The sequence below is a fragment of the Oryctolagus cuniculus genome, chromosome 8 (assembly GCF_964237555.1).
Source record: "Oryctolagus cuniculus chromosome 8, mOryCun1.1, whole genome shotgun sequence".
In the NCBI taxonomy this organism is placed as follows: Eukaryota; Metazoa; Chordata; class Mammalia; order Lagomorpha; family Leporidae; genus Oryctolagus; species Oryctolagus cuniculus.
Window position 1 is genome coordinate 59977827 of NC_091439.1, and position 24530 is coordinate 60002356.

Genomic DNA, 24530 nt, shown 5'->3' on the forward strand with positions numbered 1-24530 from the left:
GAGAACAGCTGATGTCATCTGCACTGCAGTTAGTGTTTTGCGATGATGCTGAAAATGGCATTATTGAAGCCATGCTGGGAAAATGTTGTATTGCTTTCTGTTTCCCCCTCAAAAATACTGGGAAAGCTATAAAGGTTTCCTCTGAGTCCACTCTGGCATGTCCAACTTTGGAAGTCTGCCATACAGCTACCAATCTCACATACATACTTAACAGTAACTCTTAGCAAAATGTTAAATAATTAAAATTATAGTGCGCTGAATAAGAATTCAGGCTTTTCCGTAATAAATATAAATCAAATGTCACAAACTTAAAAACCTCTTTCAGTAATTTTCTAAAACATGTATTTCATGGTCTGGCAAGTGACCATAAAACACTGAAATATCTCATTCTTTTCCATTTAAATGTTACTCAGTTGAAGAAAATTCAATTTCATAAAAAAGGTCTCATGTGGTACTTTCTGTAAAAGTAAGCATCATATCCTTTACTTCTAAAAATGCCAAGCTTTTACGGTATGCTTGATACATTTTCAAAACTGTAGTTGAACTCACTGTTTTCGGTGTTAAGCAAATGCCAAATGGGAGGACTGTTCCTTACATTGGCTTACATTTTCTGCATCTCCATTTTCTCGTCTTACAAGATTTGTCTACCTATCTTCCAAGGTTCAACTAAAACCTCACTTCATCCCTATATCCTGTTCTATTGCCTTTTAGCCAGAAGGGCTTATAAGTTAATCATTCATCTATTCATTTAATCAATAGCTTTAGGGATGAGGTAAACAAGATAGTCTGGGTTCTTTTGTTTTTAAGGCAAACAAATAGACACAAATAATTTTAGTGTGATAAATGCTATGTAGGAAATAAACTGGGGTGACAGAGTACAGAGGGAACAAGGCAGGACTATTTAAATAGCACAGTTAGGAAAAGGTTCCATGTGTAGAGAACATCCATCTGAACTAAATAAATAAATAAATAAATAAAAAACAGTGATAGGATGAACTGGAAAAATAATGTTCCAGTGAGACAGAACAGAAAATTACAACAGCAGTGAGGCTTAAATTAGCTTGGAATATCTGAGGAATACAGGAATAATTCTCATTGGCTCACAGGGTGCAAGAAAACATGTGGTTTTAAGGTATAGTTGGGGGGTGGGGGTGTGTGCAGCAGGTTAAGCCACTGATAGGTTGCATGCATCCACGGTGTTGGTTCAAGTCTGTGCTTCTGTGCCTTTACTCACCTGTAGCAGCTTCCTGCTAATGCACATGCTGGGAAGGCAACAGATGATGGCTCAACTGTTTGGGCCCCAGCAATGTACTTGAAGACTGTGGTGGAATTTCTAGCTCCTAGATGCACCCTGGCCTGGCCTGGCTTTGGCTGTTGCAGACATTTGGGAAGTGAACCAGTAAATGCAAGATCTCTCTTTCTCTGTGCCCCTTTAAAAAAAAAAATATATATATATATATATATATATATATATATATATGAGATATATAGGATAAAGAAACAACTTGGCAATGAATTGTTTGTGAGAGAGTGCATCAATGGCAAGAAACCAAAATAATGCCTAGGTAATGGGCTTTGGCTAAATAGTTGATGGCAGTGACAGTAAGGAGGTAAGAGGACTGATGGAAAAATTAGGACTTCTGTTTTGAACAAGCTACGTTTGTGATGTGTATTCTTAGCCAAGTGAGTACATGTCGGAGGCATTTGGGTATACAGGTCAGAAGTCCAAGCTGGAAGTAACTGAGCTGCATCAGCCTATGGATAGTATGTACAGCCAAGAGACACACGAAATCATTGCAATAGAGTACAGTTAGAGAAGTTGGCCCAAGATTTAGAACCTCAGGACCTTAGAGTTCAGAGCATCAAAAAGATTACCAAAGAGATGGCCAGCAGGGCAATGGGATAAGCATCTGCTGGATAACCTACTTTCCTTCCATTAACTCAAGCAGCAAACATTCTGTTATACTATTACTCTTCAACAGAGCTCCCAGTATAAATTATCCAAATCCAAATTACTCTTACTCCAGACCTGTCCTCTATATTCCCTACCAAAGTGAGTGATGTTTTTTCTTCCCTGTTAACAAACATCCTGTAAATCACCAAGCACTACTGGTTCTACTTTCTTTCTGTCACGGGCACCCATAAATTATTCAGATAGCTTTTGCTATTACCATCTCATTCCTAGATTACTGCAACTAAATTATTTGTCTCTAGTGATGAGCAATTCTCTATAATGAATGGCCAATATAAACCAGTATCTCTTTTCTTCTTACTCATATCCTTTCTGTGTATCCTCTCAGTCTTCCTATATATTTTGGCTTAAAAAGTTCTGAATTGTCTAAAAGATATATTCTATTAAGAAAAGCTTCACTACAAAACCTGTTATTAAATTGATTGGTTTGGGACTGGCACTGCAGCACAGTAGGCATCCCATATGGGCACTGGTTTGTTTCCAGGCTGGTCTTCTTCTGATCCAGCTCTCTGCTATGCCTGAGAAAGCAGTAGAAGATGGCCCAAGTGCTTGGGCACTGGCACCTGCACGGGAGACCCGGCTCCTGGCTTCTGGCTCTGGATCAGCCCAGCTCCGGATGTTGTAGCCATTTGGGGAGTGAACCAGCGGATGGAAGACCCTTTCTCTGTCTCTCCCACTCTGTCTGTAACTCTTCTTCTCAAGTTGTAGCTCCACTTCTGATTCCAGCCTTCTACACCCTTGGAGGCAGCAGTAATGGTTCAGTACTTGGGTCCTTGCAACCCACATGAGAGACCTGAATAAACTTCTGGACTCCTGAGTTTGGCATGGCCGAGCCATACTGTTGTGGGCATTTTGGGAATAAACCAGCAGGTGGAAAATCTATCTCTCTATTTTTCCATCAAAGTGGAAACATTTATCCTGATGTATTCAGTTTTCCTGGAAGCAGCCCTCACCCAAATATATAGCCCATGCATCAAGTCTCTACAAACTGCGAGGCAAGTTGTAACTCATTAAATACCAATCTTAATTAAAATGGCATGGAACTTTGATTGTTTTCCAGCAGATGTTAAAATGTAATAGCTTTGTCCTTTATTCCTCTTTTCACTTTAAAACATTTATCACTGTTTGGATTTCAGATATTTGCTGACAGTTCAGTTCTTCAGTGGAAGGACACAGTTTTAATTGGTTTCTCAGTTTCCTCTTTCAAATGGCAGGTCACCATGTCAAAAAGCAGAATGACACCACAGAACAGAATTCATGCTAAAGTAATCCTCAATTTCTCACCCACCCCTACTTTAGCTTTCTTCCTGCTACAATATAGTAAACAAAATTGGACGTGCTCAGCAACTCCTCGATGATTAAAAGACATTCAAGAAATATAAAAAGGTTAAGTGATAAAATCAAGATAATTGAATTAAGTCTTAAAACTTTGAGGCCGGCGCTGTGGTGCAGCAGGTTAACAACCTGGCCTGAAGCACGGGCATCCCATATGGGCACCGGGTGCCAGTTCTAGTCCCAGCTGCTCCTCTTCCAATCCAGCTCTCTGCTGTGGCCTGGGATAGCAGTAGAAGATGGCCCAACTCCTTGGGCCCCTGCACCCCTGTGGGAGACCTGGAAGAAGTTCCTGGTTTCTGGCTTTGGATCGGCACAGCTCCAGCCGTTGCAGCCAGCTACGGAGTGAACCATCAGATGGAAGACCTCTCTCTCTGTCTTTACCTCTCTTTGTTACTCTGTCTTTCAAATAAATAAAATAAATATTTTTTAAAAGTCTTAAAATTTCTTGTATATAAAAATCCATAAGCCAAAAAATATAATTTGATGATAAAATGAGAAAACCAGAAATTGTGGTATTAATTCTTCAGGTCTCAAAAAGTAATGCAAAGAAATATTGGGCTTCCTGGTCTAGGTTGGCCATCAGTATTGTACCTAAATGGTATCTTCCCATAAACACAGAAAACATATGAAAATATTCCTAGAAGAGAAAATGAAATTTTGTTCATAGTCCTGTGGAATTCATTTATTCTACAAATGCATAACTGTATAATGAAAGTACCTACCTCCCCAACTCCTCCTTTCAAATAAATAAACAAACAAAACAAACAACAACAACAAAAATATGGGGCTGGCACTGTGGCACATCTGGTAAAAGTGCCTCCTGCAGCACTGGCATCCCATATGGTCGCCGGTTCATGTCCCAGCGACTCCACTTTCCATCCAGCTCTCTGCTAATGGCCTGGGAAAGCAGCAGAAGGTGGCCCAAGCGCTTGGGCCCCTGCACCCACATGGGAGACCCAGAGGAAACTCCTGGCTCCTGGCCCAGCTCCAGCTGTTGTGGCCATCTGGAGAGTGAACCAGCAGATGGAAGATCTCTCTCTCTCTGTCCCTCCCCAAACCTCTGTAACTCAGCCTTTCAAATAATTACTTAAATCTTTTCAAAGAAAGTATTTACAATGATCTCAGCATCAGCAAAGATTCGGTTAAGGGAAATACCACAGAAGTCCAGACTCATCATCATGACCAATCATTTCAGTTCCTTTACATGGTTCCTAACAGAATCTGTGGTCAAAACAAACAGAACATGCTCCTGACTCCTTCCTCCTTGTTCCTTCAGCATCCCAGAGGAACCATGCACCATAGAATCTCTTGACTATTTTTTTGCACCCCCACTTCACATCACAAGCTTTCAGACTTCATTAGGGTTTCATGTTGTACTAAAGCAATTTCATGTAGAATTAAGTTTATCAGCCAGAGTAGGAGTCGCAGGATGAATTTTTACATTAATTTCTGCATATTTACAGCATTAATTCCTAAGTTTTGAGATCTCTGAGAATTTTATGAAACAACCAGTCCCCTCTCCAAGCAAGATGTAAAATTTCTAGTGAACTTATAAATCCTGTTAGTGCTTGTAATCCTGATCAGTTAAGGATTTTAGCTCTGCAATTATGTGTGCTAAGTACAACTTGAATTTGCAATGTAGAAAAAGTTTATTCCACAACCTGTTTGAAAGATTTGGCTTATTTTCATCCTTGTGAGACTGGGTGTTAATTTATTCCCTCTTCGTGAAAGCCTGTTTTCTATTTTAAATTTCCTCGAAAGCAGAATCCAACATTAAAGTCATCTAAGGAGCTAATTTCTATCGTGCTCATGAACAAAATTAGACTGGAGGACTTGCAGGAGTAGAAAGATGAGAGCAGATATCCAAGCCCTGTTCCCAGTAAATGATTAAAATAATCAACGAAAAAGCAAAACAGAAAATATAGTGTATTAGCACAAAAATACTAGGGAATATTGTCAATTGAGAGGCAAAATTTTCCAAGAAATTCCCACATAAAATATACACGAAGCCACATGAAAGGACATGACTTAGAGCCTAATCACACACAAAGCCAGTTGGGAGTGGTGTAGAGACATAGAGTAAGCTCCTGCAGCAGACACTTCTTCCATCCTTATTCTGAGGGCGTGCACTGGGGGTAAACAAACCTAACAGGAGAGACAGAGAGACTGCAACTGACACTGCCACCTCTGCACCAAGCGGAGGGGGAAATGAAAACCCTGCACAGAAATCCAGCAGCTCTACATGCTGCTGGCCCATTCCCCCTGACATGCCAATGAGGGAACCCTCTCATTATTAATAAGAATGAATGAAGCTGCCACAGGCAGTTTGGAGAAACCAAAAAGCACCAGAAGCCAAGTGCAGCAGTGCTGGGAAAAGGAGAAGACTACACACTCAGCAGACAAACAGAATGCCCGTGGGCGAGCACTCTTCTGTAACCCGGCTCCTTGCTCAGATGATGTCACATTGACAAGAGTGTCAAACTTTCTAAATGACAAGACTCATGGGGAGAAGATGAGATCCCAAAGGGATAGAGCCCCTTCCTAACACTGTGGTCGGAGAGACCAAATGGATCATCAGACACAACCAGATTATGACTTTGGATGAGGCCAGGACAGGTAAAAGATACATACCTTACATAAACAGGGATGGGACTGAAAGTGATCTCTTAAGCAATATAATCAACAAATTTTTAAAAATGCTTTTTTTCAATGGCCAAGTTCTAAATGTCCTAATAGGAACACAGAAGATGCTAACACTTTTGTAGACGTAACTGCCCTAACAGGAACACAGAAGATGCTAACACTTCTGTAGGCGTAGATGAATCAGATAAGATTCAGGGGCAACATACTCAAATAGTGACTATGAAAAGTTTTATCTTTTTAGACTAATTTATTTGAAAGGCAGAGGTAGAGAGGGAGGGAGACATTGAGTTATCTCATCTGCTGGTTCACCTGGCAAATGCCTCCAACAGCCAGGTGCCAGCAACACAATGCAGGTCTTCCAGACTGGTGGCTACTGTTGCTTCCCATGAAGCGCATAAGCAAAAAGCAGGCTCAGAAGTGGAGACAGTATTTGGTCCAGCCACTGCAATATGGGATGCAGGTATCCTAAGTGCCAGCTAAACCTACTACACCACGATGCCTGCCCAACTGTTCCAACTAAAAGAACATAGTTAACGAAAATGTTAGGGGACATAAATCTATAACAAAAACTTAAAAGCAAGGTATTTTAAAAAGTTGAGAGAGTGTTTTTCAATCTACAGTTTTTCTGATATAATATTACATGGTATGTGTATTTTTGGGCAATGCTAGCTAATTATCCATTCAGAGACCTAGTAAGCACCTGATAAAGATAGGGAAAGACATACTTACGAATAGGGACCAACACTGTGCCACAGTGCTTTAAGCCACACTTGCAACACAGGCATCCCAAATCAGAGGCTGCTCTTCTTCCTGTCCAGCTCCCTGCCAATGTGCCTAGGAAGGTAGCAGAAGATGGCCTAATTACATACTTCCCTGACACATGGAAGACTTGCATGGAGTTCCTGGCTCCTGGTTTCATTCTGGCCCAGCCACAGCTGAACCAACAGATGGACTCTCTCTTCCTCTATTTTTTTTTTTAATATTTTATTTTTATTTGAGAAGCAGAGTTACAGAGGAAGAGATGGAGAGAAAGGTCTTCTATCTGCTGGTTCACTCCCCAGATGGCCACAATGGCCAGAGCTGGGCCGATAGGAAGCCAGGAGCCAAGAGCTTCTTCTGGGTCTCCCATGTATGTGGCAGGGGCCCAAGACCTTGGGCGATCTTCTACTGCTTTCCCAGGCCATAGCACAGAGCTGGATCAGAAGGGGAACAGCCAGGACTCGAAACTCAAACTGGTGCCTATATGGGATTGCAGCACTGCAGGAAAAGGCCCAGTACACCACAGCACAAGCCCCTTCTATATCTTTCACTGTCTCCCTGACTTTCAAACAAATAAATCTTTGAAAAAAGGGAATAATCTTGTTACAACAACTTTGGAATAACCTCACAGAGGATGTATATTTTAACTAAACAGAATTTACCCTAGACATTTATGCAAGCTTTCTCACCAAGATTTCTCATCTGCTGGATCACATTCCAAGTGCCCTCAACAGCTAGGGCTGGACAAGGACAAAGTCAGCAGCTAATAACTCTATCTGGGCCTCCCATATGGGTGCAATCCATCTGATGCCTCCAATGGTCTATTGGGAAGCTGGAGTTGAGCTGGGACTCAAATCCAAGTAGTCCGATATGGGATGCAGGCACCTCAAGTGGCAGGTTAACCCACTGTACCAAAAACCCACTCCTTGGATTCTTCCTGATATTACACACGGCTTGGCAGCACCAGTACTATAATTATGAATCAGGTAGGTATAATTCCCAAAGCAGGGCACTCCCTTCTGAGTGACATCATGCAATCTACAATGAGGCACGTTGAATTCCCAAGTGATTACAGTATTGTTTGGCATATATTTTAAAAGCGATTATAATTATTTTTCAGGAAATAAATAGCAAGATAACCTCTCCTGTTTCCTTTCCCAACTATCTTCAAAACTAATTTGGTGCTTTTTTATATTTTGTAAACGTTATATAGGATAAACATAACCTAAATAAGAATTAAAATAGTCTTCATGTATTATAGCATAACAATATGGCTTTCATTTTTTTCCAAATATTGCTTAAAAACATTTCAAAGGAACTAAATTTCTATTGATATTGAAATACAGTCACTAAATCAAGGATAATCATCCATCAAGCACTCTGGAACTCAACTGCATTAGGCCATTTTTGATTTCCATTCATCCCTCAGTGTTTCTTTGTGGGATTGGTTCCAGGACACACAACCCATAGAAGCTCAAGTTCTATAGATTTTTTGTAACCTACACACATCCTTCTATATATAAAAGAATCAATTCTAGATTACTGATAATGCCTAATGTGATATAAATGCTATGTGAACCTGTTATTAAGAAATACTTAGTTAGGGAACGACAGGGTCATTCAGTATGGGTATGTATTATCTTAGTAGGTCTGACTACAGAGTACACAAATGAGTACACAGTGAACAGCAGTTAACCATCCAGTGCTGGAGAGAGACAGAGTATCTGTGGGCTATGGAGACTACTGTGGTGTGTGCCTATACAGCACATTAACAGAGATTCCTAGTCACATGTTAAACTCGGGCATTTGGGGAGTGAACTACTGGGTGGAAGATCTGACTTTCAAATAAAGTTAACTTTTTAAAAATTATTTTTAAATAAATTTATCATTTTATTTGAAAGGCAGAGAGACAGACACAGAGGAATTCAGCCCCTAAAGAGTTGAAAACACCTTTTAGAAATTATCATCTGGGAGCAGGCATTGTGGCATAGCTGGTGAAGCCACTGCCTGCAACACTGAAATTCCATATGGGAACCGATTTGAGTGCTGGAAGCTCTACTTAAGATCCAGCTCCCTGTTAATGTACCTGGGAAAGCAGCAGAAGATGGCCCAACTGCTTGGGACCCTCCGCCCAGATGGGAGACCTGGATGAAGCTCCTGGCTCCTGGTCCAGCCCTGGTGGTTGTGGTCATTTGGGGAGTGAACCAGAAAGATGATGATGAATTTCTTTCTGCCTTTCAAATAAATAAAATAAATCTTAAGGAGAAATCCAATTTTTGCTAAATAAATGCATGAATAAAAACTATTTTTTGGCCGGTGCTGCGGCTCAATAGGCTAATCCTCCGCCTGCAGCGCCGGCACACTGGGTTCTAGTTCCGGTCGGGGCACCAGATTCTTTCCAGGTTGCCCCTCTTCCAGGCCAGCTCTCTGCTGTGGAGTGCAGTGGCCCAAGTGCTTGGGCCCTGCACTCACATGGGAGACCAGGATAAGTACCTGGCTCCTGGCTTCGTATCAGCGCGATGCACTGGCCGCAGCGTGCCAGCCGCGGCGGCCATTGGAGGGTGAACCAACAGCAAAAGGAAGACCTTTCTCTCTGTCTCTCTCTCTCACTGTCCACTCTGCCTGTCAAAAAATTAAAAAAAATTAAAAAATTTAAAAAAAACTATTTTTTCTAAGACAATATTTAAAATACCTAAATAAATTCTGCTTTTGACATAGAAAGTGAATTCCATGCCCTCTATAATGGAGCTATGGATTTTGATCATCACTTTCCTAAAATGCTGTCTGAAGATCTGGTATTGTACCCAGTCCTGGAGTCTTTGTAATTAGGCAGCAATCTCAAGCATACATGCTCTCAGAAGAGCTACATTCTAAAGCACACTGTTCTCTTCTCTGAAAGTGAAAGCCAGAGCAAAAAAAAGAAAAATCTATCAATTAAATTTCCTGTAACTTTCAGAATATTTCCTGCATTTATCTTAATCCCTGAACAAGGTTGGTGCTGGGTGACTTTAATTATCAGAAAGCATCTCCCAATAGACATCAAATATCATCTGCAATGGTTCTCAAATATATCCCTAAAGTTTCCCTCAAAGAGTCAAAACTGCACAATCTCAACTAACAAACCTAAATTTGGATAATTCAGAAGGAAAATTTAAAGTATCAAACATTCCACAAATGTTAGTTACAAATCCCTCTGAGGTTACAGAACAGAAATAATGCAACTTTGCATTGGAATATCATGCCTTGCCACTTGAATTTCCAAAAGATCCACAGTGCCTCCCCACCAGCTCACTACTCCAAAAGGGAAGTTTTTTTTTTTATAGAAAGTATGAAAAAGATCTTAAGGTGAACTCTTTCTTTCATAAAGAGTGTCATTGAGTGCCTACTATGGGACCAGACACTGTACAAGAAGTCGGGGACAAAAAGATAAGACCCAGCCTTCATGCTAAAGGATTTCAGAAACTGGAGAAAAGACACACAAAAACAAATGTCTATAATAAGAGTGATGTCTGAGGAACACAGAGCCACAAATATGAGGCTAACCTGATAAGAAACCTGAGCTATGTCATAAAGAGTAAAGTACAGCTCCTCAGGAAAACACACGCAGGCAAAGGCTTGAAATGTGTGAAAAGCAACATCAGGTGCAAAACATACGGAGTTAGGAATAATTATGTAGCAGCATATGAGGAACAACAGCGGGACAAGGAGGTTGAGCATAACCAGGAAAGAGATCAGGAATGTCAGTCCGAGTTCCTTTAGACCAGTGGTTTTCTGGACTGAGTTCTTTGATCTCTAGTGGTCACTGAAATACTATGGGTCATTGTGAAGAGGAGGTCATTCAGTGGTTAAAAGAATCCTGTATCACATTCATCCCTGCACTGAGCAGAAGAACTCCAGAGTTTGACAATGGGTATCCAAAGGGTTTTAAGGGATGTACCTGGTCAGGTATAGTATTTAAGAATGAGCAGGGACAGTGCTGTGGCATAGTGGGTAAAGTCACACTGCCTGTAATGCTGGCATCCCATATGGGTGCCGGATAGAGTCCCAGCTGCTCCACTTCCAATCCAGTTCTTTGCTATGGCCCAAGTACTTGAGCCTTACATCCTGGCTTCAGAAGCTCCTGGCTCCTGGCTTCAGATCGGCCCAGCCTGGGCCTGATGTGGCCATTTGGAGAGTGAACCAGAGGATAGACATTCTCTCTTTCTCAGTCTCTGTTTCTCCTTCTCTCTGTAACTCTGCTTTTCAAATAAAATAAATAATTAAAAAGAATGAACAAATTTTAAATTTACTATCAGAAAATAAAAATAGAATTAGGAGGCCAGCATTGTGGAGCATCAGGTTAAACAGCTGCCAGTGATGCCAGTATCCCTTATGAATGCCAGTTTGAGTCCTGGCTGCTCCACTTCCAATCCAGCTCCCTGTTAACGTGCCTCGTCCAAGAGCTTGCTACCCTGACATCTGGGGAGTGAACTGATAGCTGGACAATCTCTAACTGCCTATATATATATATATATACACACACACATATATATATGAATAGAATCAGAGGGAAGAATTTGGAAATAATTCATGGAAGTCAAGATTATTAAGGGTGGAAAAAAAGGAGTACAATTGTGTTTTAAACTGGACTTGGGGGTACAGGTAGGAAAAAAAAATGATTATTTCCATGAAATTGAGTGCTCTCAAACAAAGAAGCAAGCTTAGGAGACCAGAAGCAAGGATGGTGTGTGTGCGTGCGTGCATACAAGTGTGCAGGAGTGTTAAAAATCCAGGATAACTGAGGGCAGCACTGTGGTGTAGCAGGTGAAGCCACTGTCTGCAGTGCCGGCATCCAATATGAGCACCGGTTCAAGACCTGGCTGCTCCACTTCTGACTCACATAGCTCTCTGTTATGGCCTGGGAAAGCAGTAGAAGATGGCCCAGGTGCTTGGGCCCCTGCACCCATGTGGAAGACCTGGAGGAAGCTCCTGGCTCCCCGCATTGGATCAGCTCAGCTCCGCTCTGGTCATTTAGGGAGTAAACCAGCAGATGGGAGATCTCTCTCTCTCTCTCTCTCTCTCTCTCTGGCCTTGGTTGAAAAACTACAAAATGTTAGACACTCACACAACGTTGATTCTACGATCACAGATTCTTCCCATCCTAACATAAAAAATGCTTAGAACTCACATTATTTCTACATTCAGAAAAAATGGTCAGACTCACATTTGAAAAGCATTTCTTGCATTACTTGCATTGTAACTTACTTTCAAAACACAAAATGTTTTCACCAAACGCTTTCATTTCTGCTTAAAATATCCTATGAGATCAATAGAGCCAAGTGATACTTCACCTTTTCATGAAGAAACTGAAACATAAGAATGGTGAAAATGACTTTCATACAGTGCAGTCTATTTTAGACAGATTACTTGTTCTAAACCCAAAGGTCACATCATATGAGGATATGCATTAATTCAAAAAATGCTACAGAGCTATTTGTGAATTCAGGGATTGCCAAAGTTCTCGGTTGAACCCTGTGAGAATGTCAATGTCTTCTCTAATTCAGTCTCCTGGGATTTACGGGCTATTAAGCCCACACAAGATGCCATGTACAGAGGTTTAGTTTTCACTAAACCTCTAGCTCAGTCTCGACTTGTGTCATAGTGTGGCAGGTGTACTGGAGAAGGTAGATATGCATAAATAAAAATTTTTTCATTTAAATACTATAATAATCATATTTTATTAAAAATAAACAGATGAGTAGCAGAAACACTATGAAAAACATTGCATTCAGTGATCTCTGGGGTCTAATTTGTTTCAAACTCCTGTGACTCAAGGACAAACTGACTAGGCTTACAAGAAACATGGCTAAACATTTCTAAGAATGCTTGCCCCCCCCCCCCCCCAAAGTGGGAGGCTAGGAAGACGCTCTGGGACTCTTGGCTTCAGATTGGTCCAGCTGTGGCCATTGTGGCCATTTGAGGAGTGAACCAGTGGATGGAAGACCTCATTCTATCTAACTCTGACTCAAATAAATAAATCTTAAAAAAAAAAAAAAAAAAGGAATGGTCTATGAGAAACACTGAAGCTTTAAAGCTAAGGTACGATTTTAAATTTTAAGATTAATCAACTGGTTAATCAGGATTACCAAGCATACCATTTGACCTACTTCCTGTTGGCAAATGGTTTTGCAGGCCAATAAGAAAAGCCATTTTTTTTTATTCAGAAAGCTCAACAGAAAAAGAGTAACTATTCTTTCTGAAACTGTTGCAGAGAGAGAAACATCAGCAATGAATACAGGGACAAAATGATTGAGTCAAAGAGTAAAACTTCTAAATTTACAACTATTTCATGAGACAGTTTAAAAAGTGTCCACATTAATTGTAAGACTAACAAAACAGTGCTAGTAGGCAAATCAAACCTTCCAATCTTATTCTCCACACATAAGCCAGCAAAACAAATCACTAATCATACATAACAAATAACAATACACTTCTTACAGAGCCAGCATGGAGAGGCAAGGGGTGGAGACAGCTCAATCAGAAGAATCATTTACTAAAAATGTTATCCCAAAAATCAAAAGAAAGGAAGGAGGAGGAAGGGAATGATCTATCACTATATTCTTAGAATCCTATCTATGAAATACATAAATGTTCTCTTTGTATTAATAACATAAAATGGAAAATTAACAACTTTTAAAAAGTAATTTACTTTTTATTTATTTGAATGGCAGGCAGGCACACACACACAGAAAGGGAGTAGAATGGAAGGGAAGGGAAGGGAAGGGGAGGAGAAGAGAGGGGAAGAGAGGGAGGGGAGGGAGAGGAGGCGAGGGGAGGGGAAGGGAGGAGGGGGAGGTGAGGGGTGGTGGCAGAGGAGGGGAGGGGAAGCGAGGGGAGGGGAGGAACAAACAGGGTGGTGGAGGGGAACAAAGACAGCCAGAGATCTCCCATTTCCTGGTTCATTTCTCAAATGCCTGTCAGAAGCCAGAAGCCCAGAACTCAACTTAGAACTTCCATGAAGTAGCAGGGACCCAAGTACTCAAACCATCACCTGCCGCCTCCCAGGGTGCACATTAGCAGGAAGTCATAGCAGGGAGCTGGATATGAACCCAGGCACTGTAATATGGGATGCTGGTATCTTTACCACTACACCAAACAGCCACCTCTAGATGAGATTCTGTAAGAGCTGGTGACATGATCTCAATGCAGTCATGTGATATCTCTGGGTATCCTTTTTCTTTTCACAAGTGGGCTGGGTAATGACTCATGGTCCCAAAGAAATGTTTTCATTCTCTGCCACTTCAACTTGCTATGAAAATACTAAATTTGGTTAGACGTACCCATCATGCAAACACTCTGCATTATGTTCATGTTCACATAGACTATTATATATTACACATAAATTTTCTTTAGTATTCTTAAGAATATCTACATAGGATTGTCTTTCATTTTATGTCCAAACTTTCCAATTTTATTTATTGGCATTTTAAAATTGAGAAATATTTTACTTCTTTTATCAATTTGCCATTTTTCATTACTTCTCCTTAAAATATATGAAATCCGGGGTCAGTGTTGTGGTGTAGCAGGTGAAGTTGCCACCTGAGATGCCAGCATCCCAGTTCATGTCCCTGCTGCTCCACTTCTAATCCAGCTCCCTACTAATGGCCTGGGACAATGGCAGAAGATGGCCTAAGTGCCAGGTCGCCTGCCACCATGTGACAGACCCAGATGAAGCTCCTGGCTCCTGTTTTAACCTGGCCCTGCCCTGGTCATCCCAGCCATCTGGGAAGTGAACCAGTGTGTGGAAGAATCAATACACAATTCTTCTTAAGTGCTGAAACTTAACTGAAAAGTGATCACTGTTAAATATAACAGTGGGAATAAGAGAGGGAAGAGATGTGCAATTCGGGACATGCTCAAGCTGACTTACCTCAAACAATAGAGTTAGAAACATACCAGGGGATTCGAATTCAATCCCATCGAGGTGGCATGTACCAATGCCATCACTAGTCCCAGTGATCAATTTCTGTTCACAATTGATCGTAATGATAGGACTAAGAACCAAAGGGATCACATAAACAAGACTAGTGTCTGCAAATACTAGCTGATAGAATAAAAAAGGGAGAGAATGGTCCAACATGGGAAGTGAGATACACAGCAGACCCATAGAATGGCAAATGTCCTAACAGCACTCTGGCCTCAGAATCAGCCCTTAAGGCATGCGGATCCGGCTGAAATGCCCATGAGAGTATTTCAGGCATGGAAAGCCAAGACACTCTGGGGGGAAAAAAAAACCTAAATGAAAGATCTCCGTGAGTGAGATCCCAGTGGAAAGAATGGGTCATCAAAGAAGGAGGGACCTTTCTCTGAAGGGAGGAGAGAACTTCCACTTTGACCATGGCCTTGTCTAAAAATGATCAGAATCAGTGAACTCAGGGGGCTTCCATAGCCTTGGCAGCTCATGACAAGAGCCTAGGGTGATTACTGATGCCATAAACAAGAGTGTCAATTTGTTAAGTCAACAACAGGAGTCACTGTGCACTTACTCCTCATGTAGGATCTTTGTCCTTAGTGTGCTGTACATTGAGATTTAATGCTATAACTAGTACTCAAACAGTATTTTTCACTTTGTGTTTCTGTGTGGGAGCAAACTGTTGAAATCTTTACTTAATGTATGCTAAACTGATCTTCTGTATATAAAGAGAATCGAAAATGAATCTTGATGTGAATGGAAGGGGAGAGGGAGTGGGAAAGGGGAGGGTTGCGGGTTTGAGGGACGTTATGGGGGGGAAGCCATTGTAATCCATAAGCCATACTTTGGAAATTTATATTCATTAAATAAAAGTTAAAAAAAAAAAAAGAATGCTCCATCTCTCCCTCTCTCTGTAATTCAGACTTTCAAATAAACAAATAAATCTTTTAAAATATATTAAATGTATTTTTCATTCCTTTCTCTCCTGCTGTTTCCCTACCACTTCCCTCTACTGCCTCACTATTCCTTATTACCTAACAAAATTCTTCTTGGCCTTCAAAATGCAGGGCCCGCCCAAACTCCTTCCCTTGTAAAGTCTACTCCATCATAATCCCCAATGGGTCTTGCCATACTTGAACAGTTCTTATCTATACCAATTACTTGGGTATATCGATAAATACTTATTGATGGTATATGAGGAAGTTATACAAGATGCTCTGACTCTGTTAATCACTGTGAAAACCTTATGTTAATCCACATCTTTTCTCTATTACATTCTCCAATATAACTTTACAGTTGGTGTCTATACCTTCATCAGGTTTAATGAAGCCCTTCTTCCATTACCGCATCATCATGCACCCAATTTCCTTTCTTTTTTATATTTTTACACTAGGCACTTCATGGTGTTTAGCACACTAACTAGAACTAGAACTCTAAGTTCTAAGCTCCAAAAAGGATATTTTTATGTAACGTTCACATAACTCTAAACAGTTTCAGTTCCTAGAAGTGTTCCAAGTATTTAATAGATGCTCGAGAAACATTTATGAATGGACATTTTAAAAACCAGAAAGCAGGGCAGGCACTGTGGTTCCACAGCCTGGATGCAAGTCCCAGCTAGGTTTCCAAGTCCACCTTTCTGGAAGTGGCATACCCTGAGAGGCAGCACAGAACAGCTAATGTGGGAGATGCAGCTCCAGTCTCCTGGCTTCCACCTGGCCCAGGCCTAGCTGTTGTAGGACATTTGGGGACTGAACCAGTCAAATAAAGATCTCTCTCTTGGTCTGCTTTTCAAGTAAATTTAAAAAAAAAAAAAGATAGAATAAACCTTAAAGAGAAAGCAACACTAATAATAACAGGACAAACCCTAATATAAAATCAAGAAATTATGTTTTGCCAAGTCCTGCATATATTTACCTTAAAAATCATTTTAAAAAATTTTTAAAAATTTCCATTTTTAAAATTTTCTTTAATAGAGGTAGACAGAGAGAGAGAGAGAGAGAGAGAAATGCCCATCTGCTGACTCAATTCCCAAATGCCTACTACAGTGCAATGGGCCAAAACCAGAAGCTCAATCTAGGTCTCCCACATGGATGGCAAGAACCCAACTACTTAAACCCAGGGTCCCTATTAGGAGGAAGCTGGAGTGAGAAATCAAAACTAAACCCAGGCACTCCAATATTGGATACAGGCATCTAACTGGTGTCTGAAAACTTGGCCAAATGCATACTTCCCACTAATTCTATTATTATTTACTATTAGCTACTTTCCTTTTTGCCAAATAAAGCAAGGCTGTAAATTAAATGACTTCCCCAAAAAACAAACCCCTAGTATAAATGTACCAAAAATAACACCCGTGTTTATTTGCTCGTGAAAATAAATGTGAGGCTGAGTTTATTCATCTGCAAAAAGCTAAATGCAAAGTAAGCTTTTGCAAGGGATGTGGGAAAGCTAGTTGTAAAGTCTTCTTCCTGGGCAGTTGGTATGTTAATTCCTTGGCCTCTTTCTGTTAGTAATTTTTTAGTTTTTTTCTATAAACTTGGACACTTCCTTCCTTTCCCACCCTTCACCTCCAAGAGAAGATCGTCTGACTAATGTTATGGCTCCCACTAGAGAAATGAAAATTACCCCTCAAACATTGGTTCTAAGTTCTCCTAGGAGGACAAGCACAGTGAGTAGGCATAGTCCTCACAGGGTGAGGTAGGGCAGTCACTGAGGAAGGAGGGGGAAAGTAAAGAATGCTTTACTCATAATTACCTAAGACTTTCCAGCATGAGAGGGGAAAGAGGAAGTCTATTTTCAGTGACAATGATTACTCTAAAAATATTAACATGCAAGGGGAAAATTTTCATTCTGAGAGTTACCACCGTGCTGAGGTCTTTTTCTCTCACAGAGTGACTTAGAATTCCCGGAGCAGAGGTAATCTAGGCAGACTCACTTGCCCTGTGTCTTGGAACTGGCAACATCTAAGAATCATGGGAGTTTAACCAAGGACACGCTGGCAAGGACTGCCCAGGACCAGGGCAGTCTCTAAGAAGTGTCAGGTGGCAGGGCAGACACAGGCATCTGGAGTATGGCAGAAATTACAGCTATACCAGCTTCATATGCTTTTATGCTGCAGGCATAAAAATGACTTAGTGAAACTGAAGCTGAATTATCTGCCTGTCACTGCTTCTGTGTATTCTCACAACGTCATACATAAAAACCACATAGGTCCTCTTGTGAATTACCATTCTTTCCTTTATTTCCCTGCTAGGTCAATGGCACATGGTTCCATGAAACCAGGCTACCTAGGCTCAGGTGGCGCTCACCTGTCAGACCAGCAAACCATCACAAAGATGGCTTAAAGGAGACTCTGTGACAGGTGTTCACACATAATGCATTTTTCTGCACTTGTATTTCTATTTGAATGATTGAAAAATGATTTAAAATTTTAAAATTTAAAAATTCAAAGGTGTTGACACTGAGGAAAATCTTCCTTGTCCCCAAGGAAAATAAAGATAAATGTACCTGAAAGTCAGCAGACAACTTCAGATGAGCATAGATAAAGGGATTTGAAAGTACAGAGTAGAAGGTTGGAAGACATTGGCCCTTACATTGAAGATAAACTAGCAACCCTGCCGTCAGCTGTCCCGGGTGTCTTACCAGCAGCTCAGTCCCTCACTGCTCCTCCTGGATCATGTCCTGTTGGCTGCTGCTGAGCCCATCTCCTGCTTCCAAGTGTGGCAACTCAACAGGAGCAAGGCTGAGTAGACAATCTTGAGAGGGCCTGCTGCTGAATGTTGGCCAGCCTGGGAAAACAAAAAGCAAAAAACACAGGATTTGAATATTTGAAATTAGCAAAAGGGATTAAAGCATTTATACCTGCTATGAGAGCATACACCTGGTATGTTCAGTTTAGGTAGTTTTGGATGAATAATGGGGTATTTCCATGACACTGCAGGCTGTTAACATATTTATGGTTAGAAAGTCTTTCTCAAAGCAATCACCATAACACTAGTCTAATTTGTATAGCACTTTGCATTGTCCAAAGAGTCTGTCAATCATCAGTTAGTCTTGGGAACCACTGAACACTAGAGTTGCTTCCACCTTTTGGCTAAAATGGACATAGGTGTATATTAGTTTTTTAATGGACATATGTTTCTAATTCTTTAGGGAGTGAAACTGTTGGATCATATGGTAATTCTATATGTACCTATTTGAGTAACAGCAAAATTACTCTGGCAAAGTAGGTGCACAATCTTATTTTTCCATCAGCAATTTATCTGGGTCCCAATTTTCCCAAATCCTAACCAGCATTTGTCACTTTATATCTTTTTAATTATTTCCATCCTAGTAAGTGTGGATTTGGCAGAAGAAGGTATTATAAATAGTCACATGCAAGGTCCTGGCTATTTCAGGTGTAAAGTGATAGGAGTCTGAGAGTGGAACAGGAAATGAAATAAAGTAATGAAACAGGGAAGTATTAGTGATAAATAAATGAAATTTGGTAACACTATAGCTATAGGGAAGGAAAAGCAAGTCTCAGTTACAATAGTCATTGCCTGAAGGAATGACGGCATTAATCAGATGTACAGAGACATCCAGAAAGGAATCTGAAATGACAAATTAAATTGTTGATATGATTCATTTGAAGAAATCTACGTATTTCAAATAGGTATGAGGCAGGTCAAGTTAAGGAAGCAATCATATCTTTTTTCTTTTTTTTAAAGAAAGGATTAAAGAAGCATTGGTAAGATTACAAGAGGGTTACTGCAGGAATGTACTAAGATTACTAAAACGGTTCATCAACACATGGACCACACATTGAAGAAGGCACAGTGGTATCTGCCATCCTAATTTCTGTTAAAATAGTAAAACAATACTTAAGTAGTAAAAAAAAAAAATACAATCATCACAACTCTTCAGAGTTGTATCCACACTACAGAAGGGCGGTACCTAGATCCTCAGAATGATGTAGGCAGGCTTAGCGGAAATGCCCTCCAAGAACTGGAACAAAATCAGGAGTCCTAGAGGACTGAGTGTCACTGCAAGCATTTATCTCAGTGGCTGGGAAGCAAGCTGGCAAGCTGGCATGGAAAAAGATGAAGTTCCAGTTTTCTATGACAAATAGTGAGCTCTCTTAGTACAAAGAAGCCATCCCTAACAAATAGAAGTCTCTTGTGAGACCATAGCTCATTATGGTCAATGGTCCTGACTTTGCTCCACATTGGAAAGTCTCCAATGATAATACTCAGGCAGAGATGATGCTCATGCTTAGGTACCTATCTTGAAATTGACATTTAAGGGCCCAGCGCTGTGGCTCAGCGGGCTAATGCCCTGGCCTGAAGCATAGGCATCCCATATGTGCGCCAGTTCAAGACTTGGCTGTTCCACTTCCAATCCAGCTCTCTGCTATGGCCTGGGAAAGCAGTGGAAGATGGCCCAACTTCTTGGGCCCCTGCACCCGCGTGGGAAACCCAGAAGCTCTTGGCTTCGGATAGGCACAGCTCCGACCGATGCGGCCAATTGGGGAATGAACCATCGGATGGAAGACCTCGCTCGCTCGCTCGCTCGCTCTCTCTCTCTGCCTCTCCTCTGTGTAGCTCTGACTTTGAAATAAATAAATAAATCTTAAAAAAGAAATTGACATTTAATGACACTATTTGGGATCCTAGGATAAACATTCACAAAGAAAATGCAAAACTTTGTCAGCTAGTTTATACACTGAGTTTTTCCTCTGACCTGATATAAAGAACTTTTTAAAAAAGCATTTAGTGGACAAACAGAACAAACGTGAAGCCTAACACCTGAAGACAGAAGTTAAAGAGTCACAGAGGTTGGGGCCAGTGCTGTGGCGCAGCAGGTTAACGCCCCGGCCTGAAGCACCAGCATTCCATATGGGCGCTGGTTCGAGTCCCGGCTGCTCCACTTCCGATCCAGCTCTCTGCTATGGCCTGGGAAAGTAGTAGAAGAAGGCACTAGTACTTGAGCCCCTGCATCCACGTGGGAGACCCGGAAGAAGCTCCTGGCTCCTGGCTTTGGATTGGCACAGCTCCAGCCATTGCAGCCATTTGTGGAGTGAACCAACGGATGGAAGACCTCTCTCTCCCTCTCTGCCTCTCTCTGTAACTCTGCCTTTCAAATAAATAAATAAATCTTTAAAAAAAAAAAAGTCACGGAGGTAAAAAATAATAATAATTGAACACATTAATGTCCTCAGTTCAATGAAATAAATTATTGGTCAAAAAACAAATCTGGGGCTAGTGCTCTGACATAGTAGGCTAAGAGTCTGCCTGCAGCACCAACATCCCATATGCATGCCAGTTTGAAGACCTCTCTCTCCCTCTCTGCCTCTCTCTGTAACTCTGCCTTTCAAATAAATAAATAAATCTTTAAAAAAAAAAAAGTCACGGAGGTAAAAAATAATAATAATTGAACACATTAATGTCCTCAGTTCAATGAAATAAATTATTGGTCAAAAAACAAATCTGGGGCTAGTGCTCTGACATAGTAGGCTAAGAGTCTGCCTGCAGCACCAACATCCCATATGCATGCCAGTTTGTGTCCTGATGCAGCTCTCTGCCAATGACCTGGGAAAGCAGTAGAAGATGGCCAAGTGTTTGGGACCCTGCACCCTGGCTTCTGCCTCCTGGCTCAGATCAGCCCAATTCTGGCTGTTGTGGCCATTTGGGGAGTGAGCTAGTAGATGGAAGACCTTTCTCTCTGTCTCTCCCTCTGTAACTCTACCTCTCAAATAAATAAATAAAATCTTTAAAAAAGATAAATCTGAGGATTTTATGGTTTCCAGATAAACTTTCCCTTTTCCTTATTTCCCTAAATTGAAGCATATTCTAAATTTATATTTATTAAATATTCACTGTGTTTGGATAAGGCAGATTGTATTTTACACAGTATCTTCCAATGTCAACATAAAATAATAATAACAGCAAACATGAGTACAATGCATTCTCAATCATTTAATGTCTCATTTGTGTACCTTAGCACACACAGTGTAGGAAGCAGTGCCTGTGCTCCTATCCGCGATACTCATGTAAAGAAGCCTGTACAATTTCCTTACAAAATAAAAAAAAAAGACAGTTTCTCCCCCCAAAACTAGTTATTCTACATATAAACTTGTATACATCAACATAAGCTAGGTACCTTGTAAAGGAACCTTCCTTTTGGGCAAGAGTACTTTCATTACGGAGGTCTACGGGTACTGTGTGGAATGCAGTCCTTCTCCCTTCTGCACTACTTCTGAGCCCTCATGCATGTTTCTTCAAAGTCTCCCAGCGATAGACACTCCCTTCCTGTTGAAATGCTGCCTCAGCTGCACTGCTGCCTGGCGTGGTGCTTGTCCAGTTCGAGAACAGCAGCTTACGGCCTCAGCAGGAAATGCCACCAAAAAAAGTTCTCCTGTTCACGTGTCAACATGCATGTGTCTATATACACATTCACTCTCTCATACACACACACACACACACACACACACACTCTCTCTCTTCTTTCTGCAAGTAAATGATCCCAACTGTACAATGCCCAACAGGAAGTGCTCTTCCAGACTGTCAGCTACTTGGCAGCCATGGCTGTTCTCCTATTAATGTTTTAAAACATTGCTACAGAGTGGTTCAACTCTAAGAAGAAAACTAAAGACCCCATGTACATTTGCTCCCTGCTCCTCCTAATAAACACACACACAAAGTGATAATTCTCAAGGAAGTGTTCAGTAAGCATTTGCAAAACAAATTCCACTAAGATAAAAAACAAATACACTCTACACAGGGTGACTTCTAATCCACAGTCTTCATAGAGCTAAAATTGCCAAACAGAGCTGAAATATTAACCAGCAGTTACAAACCCTGTAGCATAATATTTCTATTGCGCAATGAAATAGTTTAAAACCAAACACAGGACTGTAAGAGGAATAGGTGTAGGTATAAACTCACTTAGCAATTTAGATTATCTGTCACTTTAGAAAATTTTAAGAAAATAGACATTTCAAAAATAAGAGGCATCTTTAGAAACTTAGTGGATGAAAAGTATAAAAATCAAGAAGAAACAAGGTAACATTTGCTAAGACTTGGCCTCTTTGGTCAGAGATATCGCCAACTGGGGATATGCCCAAAATCTTTGTGAATGCACTTAAAAGGAAAGTGGCCATCCCTAACATCTAAGCACTTGGGAGATCCCCACTAGAAATCCTATGTGGTGGAGTGGGAAAGGCATTGCACTTGCTTTAATATTTCAAAGGTTGACAATAATTCTACATATCCCACTAGTGCCATTAGCAGGAAGTACACCAGTATAAGAGCTACCAAACTATAAATCAATGTGATAAGAGCTACCAAATGTCAGGTTCTAATCTCCCATAACTGCATGATCTGGAAATTATGTTATCTCTACCCTAGCCCAGTTTTGAAGCTTTACCAGTTTTAGATATTGTCCAATCTGATAGAGAAAACACCTAAAAAAGTTTCTGCACTGGTGTCTGTGCTATGGTGTAGAAGGTTAAGCCTCTGCCTGTGGCACTAGCATCCCACATGGGAGCCAGTTTGAGTCCTGGCTGCTCCACATTCTGTTTCTTCAGATTTCATACAGATTGAGAGGCTGAGTCGGCCATGATCAATTTTTGACTAGGGTCAGTGCTGTGGCTTAGTAGGTCAAACATCCACCTGGAACACCGGCATCCATCCCAGCTACTCCACTTCTTATCTAGCTTCCTGCTGATATGCCTAGGAAAGCAGCAGCAGATGGCCCAAGTGCTTGGGCCCCTGAAGCTACGTGGGAGACCTGGATGAACTTCCAAGTTCGGCCTGGCCCAACCTGGCTGTTGAAGTCATTTGGGGAGTTAAACCAGCGAATGGACGATCTCTCTCTCCCCCTCTCTCTAATTCTGCCTTTTAGGTAACAAATAATTGTCTCAAAATACACATGGCATGTCAAAGCAGAGACCCGTGCTGGAGAAGGGTCCTCACTAGCTAAAGGTCATTTATGTCTTATGTGGAGTGCAGGGAGTGATTAGGAGAGAATCCTGATGCTCAGGTTAGAATGATAGCTACCTTGGAAATGTCTCAGCGATCATCAGCACAGCACCTACTGTATATCAGCTCTGGCTGATTGTACGATCTTTAAATTAGAGATTTTTGAAAAAGAAATTAAAGCAGTGTTATAGGTCTCAAGCTTGAGAACACCATGGGATTAATCTGATGAAAGAAAAAACAAAGATGAAAAACATACAATGTGTATATTATTAAAATTTTATTAACATTAATGAATCAAGTTCAACCTTTCATGTAATGAGTAAGATGCTTGAATTTAAATATTTTTCCCCAGGAGAAGACATTTAGTATAAAAAGGTAAAATCCAAATGCACTTTTTTGTTTTAAAACTTCCTAGAAAGGGGAGAATGCTGCGGTGTGGTGAGTAAAGGCACTGCCTACAGTGCCGGCATCCCATATGGGCACCAGTTCGAGTCCCAGCTGCTCCACTAATAATCCAGCTCTCTGCTATGGCCTGGGAAAGCAGTAGAGGATGGCCCAAGTCCTTGGGCCGCTACACCCCTGTGGGAGACCCATTAGAGGCTCCTGGCTTCAGATCAGCACAGCTCTGGCCATTGCAGCCGATTGAGGAGTGAACCAGCGGATGGAAAACCTCTCTCTCTCTGCCTCTCCTTCTCTGTGTAATTATTTCAAGTAAATATTAAAAAAAAAAAAAAAAAAAAAAACCCTTCCTAGAAAAATGGTGAAACTTGCTCCTTATACTTTGATTTCTTAGAAATAGCAGTGTAAGTAAAGCTTACTTAGTGCAGAGGCAGTCATTTGGACTGGCAGCTGGGATGTCTGCCAGCACACTCACATTGCACATCAGAGGGTCTGGGTTTGAGTCCCAGTG

The 24530-nt window shown here is 41.0% G+C and overlaps 1 protein-coding gene across 3 annotated transcripts in view; it reads right to left on the reverse strand.

The window, feature by feature from the left end:
* Positions 1 to 24530, reverse strand: part of TET2 (tet methylcytosine dioxygenase 2) — a 90657-nt gene that overhangs the window by 47105 nt on the left and 19022 nt on the right. For all 3 annotated transcript variants that reach the window (XR_011378322.1, XM_002717196.5, XM_070047784.1), the window contains exon 2: positions 18303 to 18448. The gene's annotated coding sequence lies outside the window, so the exon portion shown is untranslated. The remainder of the gene's footprint in view (positions 1 to 18302; positions 18449 to 24530) is intronic.